We start from the raw sequence: 6282 nt of genomic DNA on the forward strand, positions 1-6282 counted from the left end.
GATAATGTTGTAGAAGCATGTAACAAATACGGCCCAAAACTAAATTGTACATAAGACAAAAATAATGATTATTAGTAAGAACACCAATATAAACGCCTAAATGACCGTAAACAATATAATACACCCCTCGAGAGAGTACAGAATATGCTATCTGGGCTGCAACATTACAGGTGATCATAGCTACGATTAGATAGGATATACAGGATACATGGGATCATAGCTACGAAATGAAAACTCGTATTGAAAAAGCCAGAAGCTCTTTTAATAGTCTTAGGAGGATTCTCTGCAACTTGCCTTTAAGTATCAATATACGCATAATAATTCTTAGATGTTACGTCTTTAGTTTTCTCCTATACGGAGTTAAAAGCTGGAGCCTGAGAGAAGATGCCATAACACGGTTAGAGGCGTTTGAAATGTAGTGCTACCGACGTATGTTGAGGGTCTCATATATACACCACACAACTAACATAACTATTCTCCAGAGGCTAAGAAAATACAAAGACATAATTAACACCGTAAACAACAGAAAGTTGGCTTACTTCGGCCACATTGCGTATTGATAAATACCGACTACTACAGTAGTTGATTCCACAAGGTAAGATTAAGAGCAAGAGAGGCCTTGAACGTAGACGTATATCCTGGCTAGCCAATCTTAGGAAGTGGACTGGTCTAACGTAAACTGATCTATTTCGAGCTGCTGTAAACAGAATAAGATGGGTCAATGTGGCCGCAAACATCTCCAGAAGAAGACCTTTAGAAGAAGATAAAGAGGAGTTAATGATTTGCAATGATTTTAGATGATTCCGATCATTCGATAAAAGACCAAGATTATGTGCCTAAATAAGACAGCTTATTGGGAAAAAGTAATTTTTCAGTTTTGAGTAAATATAGATTTGTTTTTCATTGTTTATTTTAAGCTCTTCTTTGCTATCTCGCAGAACAATTTTAATTTCGTCTACTTTTGAGAATAACGACAACCTAAATAATACTTTACCTAAAGCTGTTACACAATCAACTACACGTTGGAGAAAATGTGACCACCAAGCGAAAGAAGAACATAAAAAACGTTCAAAAACTGGAAGCCAAGACACCTATATCGATTGATTGCAGTAAATGCCGCTTCAGATGCACATTTAAAGTCTCTCAAGATGCGAGAAGAATGATTTGTGTTAACTCTTGCTCACTGATTTTGACCGAAAATAATACCGCAATAAGTAAAGTTCCGGTCGATGTATTGTAACGTTACAAACGTCACATCTTTGATATTTTATTTTTAAATAGTTATTTTACTTTATTTTCTTTAATATTTCATTAACAATAATCTTCTGCTATTTGTTTTACCAGTTTTCTTCGTTAAAAACTCGTTGGCGCCCTCTTTGATTATTCTCTTTTATTATCCTCTTTTATTATCCCCTTTTATTACCCTCTTTTATTATCTTCTATTTAATATATCTCTTCATCTAAAATCTAAATCATCGATTGAACATAATGAACGTACCCCATACATTATTACTCTGTACGTAACTGTTTTCCAATACGGAACATGCCCGCCACTGCCTATGTCGCAGTCATGAAAGTGTCACTTCATCCCTACCCGCTGACACAAAATGAAAATGGAAGGGACAGGGAAAATAAATCTATTTAAAAAGATGAGCCCATAAGGCCTTATCTATTTCCAGACTTTCACTCTCTTGGGGTAAGAATATTACGTATCATATTTTAATTACATTTCTCCATCTAACAGTCTTTCTAATGTTTTTTTTATATTTAACCTAACCTCCAATGTCAGACCATGTGTTCTGATATTTTAGTTTTAAATATATTATCTTTTTAATTTACATATATGCACGTTTAGTAATCAAAATTTTAACTATTCTCCTCATCTAAATTCCATTTAATTTACCTTGCCATTTACTATTTTTGGATACTATTTGGCGAAGGTACAGTTTGGTTATTAACTTCTTGATTGTTGATATGTGTTTTACTGTTACAGTTTTTGGATAAGATCACCGTCCTCCTTCTGGGAGCTTCAAAAAGGTCTATCGCCGGCGATGACACTAAGGCTGATGACAATGGGACCATGACATCTAGACAGCAGCACCCAACATCCAAGTACGACACCACCAAGACCGTAGCTGCACTGACCTAGGGCCACAACATCTCCCCAGGTCAAGAGAAGTCCACAGCAGTACCATACGACATCAAGAAGTTACCATCGAATACCAAAAGCCATAAGTATTATCCAGAATTGTTAGTTTTTGGCAAGAATTTGAGTATATTTGTTAATGCAATTTACTATGTCTTTATTATGTCTTTATGAACAATAAACATGATTAGTTAAAAATACTGTTTTGTTTGCTTCCATTCCAAACTTTCATAGTTCATTTCTAAGATTAGAACAAGACGAACACACACCTGAGTGACTGAGCTAAGCTAAGGGTGTAACGATGGCTATCTTATATGATTGAGGTAATATTTTCGAATATTGTTTCAATTAGCTGGGGTAGTCCATCGCTTATTTCGTTTCAGTATCTGAACGCAAAAGCAAGAAGTGTAGAAACGACGAGCAGATTCTAAACGATATTTTCTTCAAATTGCCAATAATACAATGATCTTCTGTAAAGACTTTTTTTATAAAACACTTTGTATATGCCAAGAAGTTTAAGAACACGCCTTCAGTTTTAAAAGACAAGAAGCTTTATTTATAGACCGTGAGAGAAGGGGTAAACATTTGCTCTACAGAAAAACAACGGATACTGATTTAAAAGTAGTAAAAAAAAATACTGAAAGCTTTCCTACAATAAAACCTTACTATACTTATATTAGTATACCTATATTAGTAGAAAATCGAAAGTCACATTATGCAAAAGGACGAAAGTTACAGGGCCAAAATGGAAGATAAAAAGCTAACCTACCTGTAATGATAATATAATTTTATCGTCTAACGTACGCCTATGTATTAAGCAAAACGCGCTTTATACCGTCTCTGTCAACAAGGAAAAATGGCACAGGATGATAGAGAGAGGAAACTCATATGGGAAACATACATCAAAAATCTATTTGCAGACGAGAGGCCTGAGATAGAAGTCGTTCAGGAACAAGTGATAGATATTAACAACCTATCTGGTCCCGAGATCACAATTGAAGAAATTACTAGAGCAATAAATACCTCGAAAGACGGGAAAGCAGTTGGACCTGATAAAATTCTTGTTGAGTTACTCAGATTGTTAGATGAAGAGGGAATTACGATACTCCAAAGATTTTTCAACCAAATCTATAAAAAAGGAAAATTCCCTGTCCAATGGCTTGTATCTACCTTCATCCCTTTGCCAAAAAAGAACAACGCAACAAAGTGTCAAGAGCACCGACTGATAAGTCTGATGAGCCATTCTTTAAAAATATTCCTCAAAGTTCTTCACTACAGAATCTCCACAAAATGCGATAAGGTTATTGGTTGCTCACAATTTGGATTTCGAAAAGGCCTGGGTACCAGGGAAGCACTAGTTGCAACCCAAGTGCTAGCTCAGAACTGCTACGATCAAAGGAAAGATGTAATGATGTGCTTTATAGATTATGAAAAAGCCTTCGATCGAGTACAACATCATAAACTCGTACATATACTAAAACAACTCGACATAGATCAAAAAGACATTCGTTGCATAGAGGCTCTTTACTGGAATCAAACAGCTGTCGTCAAGGTGGATAATGAAACAACGCAAGCTCAAAAAATTCTCAGAGGTGTAAGACACGGATGCATTCTCTCCCCACTACTGTTCAATCTATATTCAGAAAGTATCTTCCAGGAAGCTCTTGAGGAATGCGAAAGCGGCATCAAAGTGAATGGTACCTGGGTCAATAATATACGATATGCGGATGATTCGGTCTTAATAGCAGACAATATAGAAGACCTCCAAAACCTTCTTAATAAAATTGGAGAGCATAGCGAGAACATGGGACTTAGCATCAACATGAAAAAGACGAAGTTCCTTATAATAAGCCGTCAATTATGTCAACATCAAAATGCAAGACTAGCATATAACAACCAAGATGTAGAGCGCGTAAGAAAGTTTAAGTACCTGGGAACCTGGATATGTGAAGACTGGATGTCGGATATGGAAATTAAATGTCGGATAGAAAGAGCCAGAAGTGCATTCATGAAATTCAGAAACGTCTTTACGAACTCTGACTTTGACCTAAACCTAAGATTAAGATTCACAAAATGCTATATATGGTCGGTGCTCCTATATGGCATGGAAGGATGGACTTTAAAAATAAACACAATGAATAAGCTAGAGGCATTTGAGATGTGGATCTATCGACGAATCCTTAAAGTTCCCTGGACCGCAAGAATAACAAATGAAGAAATCCTGAGAAGAATTGGTACAGAACGACAACTGATGTGCACAATTAAACAGAGAAAACGGCATACCTGGGACACATAATTAGAAATGAACGATATCAGTTTCTGCAAACCTTAATTGAAGGAAAGATCGAAGGAAGAAGCGGAGTGGGCAGGAAGAAAATGTCATGGCTCCGTAATGTCAAACAATAGACAGGACTAAAAAACATAGGAGACCTAATACATACTGCAAGGGATAGAGAAAAATGGTCAAACGTGATCGCGAACATCCATTAGTGGATTGCATAAGAAGAAGAAGAAGTCAGTATAAAAGACGGAACGGAAATCCACTTGATGGTTCTCTGTGTGATGAACGGAGAATAACCATCCAGGTAAAATAGGTGAGTTAAGCGTATTCCGACTATACCTATCCTGAAACCTTCCGAACCTCGTCGTCTTGATGAGCTGAGCGAATTCATCAAGTCACAACCTCACCTTATGCTACGCGAGCTGATCGAAGCGATCCTGCCATTTTCTTGCCTTCTGGCGAGATCAGCCAGATTTCCTCTCCTTATACATCTATTTTGCGTTAATTAATATATCCGATTATCATTCGTATCATTATTCATGTATCAAGTATTGTCACATCGACCTGAGATTAACGAAAGTTCGATTTGTAGATTGTAAATATATTTTGATAACGAAATTAAACAAGTAATTAACGCTAATTATCTTGTCTTTTGTATATTTGGTTTTAGAATAAATTGTCTTATAAAAACGAATCCTGCCTTCGACTGAATTTGTTACACGAAATCATCATACACTGATTTAAAAGTAGTTAAAAAATATTGAAGCTTTCCTTCAATGGAACCCTACTATACGTCGATAAACCTTTGTTTATTGCTCTGTAAATCATATTTACCTTTCGATGTTTCTGAAATTCAGTAGACTAATTGTACATAACTATATAAATAGACATTTTTGGAATTAGAGATTAGTGATGATTTTTGAATTTGTAATTCGATAAATTAGTAGATTTGGTGTAATAAATAAATTAAATATCGTAGTTTGTAAAATAAAGCATATAAATTCAGTGTTTTTCATTTGTTTAGGAGTAAGTTATTAAAAATAAATAAAGTCAACTAAAACTAAACATTAGTACCTAAAACATCAAAGAAAAGAAAAGTCAGTTTTGTAAAAATACTTTAAAAAGTTAAGCATAGTATCGTGGCATTCCTTAAAAATTATTTCTCAGTTAACGTTAAACAAAGTTGGGGACAACACACAACCCTGTCTGACACCTCCTTCAATGCAAATTTTGTTTGTTTCTTTGCCGTCTACCAGAATAGAAGCTTCTTGATTTCAAAGCTAGTTCCAAGTACACGAAATTCTTTAAAGTTAGAACCATAATATGGTTCCACGTACAACATTGAGAGTATTGGTGAAAGTTTAATGTCAGTTTTATCAGTTAAATTATAATTTTCTTATTTTGAAATGTTCTCTGTGACCAAAAATGAATCTTGGGCGGTTTATTGTAGCTCCGGCCCTGAATATCTACCAGAAAATAGCAGTGACACATTTTTAATTTTGATTATAATCAAATCTAGACAGTAGATCACAGGAAAACAAAAATAATGCTAGGAAAGTTAGTCAAAGATCTCCCATGAGAAGCCCAAGCACAGAAGATAATATAGCAAAGATAACAAAGTTAAACAGTACTCCAAAAAACTAAAAAATTATTCAACAAAAAATTGGCTATGAATAAGGAAACGGTTGTAAACAGTATAATAAAAAACAAAAAACAGAAAAATCTAAGTAAACGAAAAACTAACAGGATCAGAATATGAACATTGAATATTAGGACTTTATTAAGAGCAAGGAAAATGGAAGAGCTGGCGAATGAGATGGAAAAGTACAAGATCGAAATCTTCGCGCTACAAGAA

Source organism: Diabrotica virgifera, chromosome 4 (assembly GCF_917563875.1).
Source record: "Diabrotica virgifera virgifera chromosome 4, PGI_DIABVI_V3a".
Classification (NCBI taxonomy): Eukaryota; Metazoa; Arthropoda; class Insecta; order Coleoptera; family Chrysomelidae; genus Diabrotica; species Diabrotica virgifera.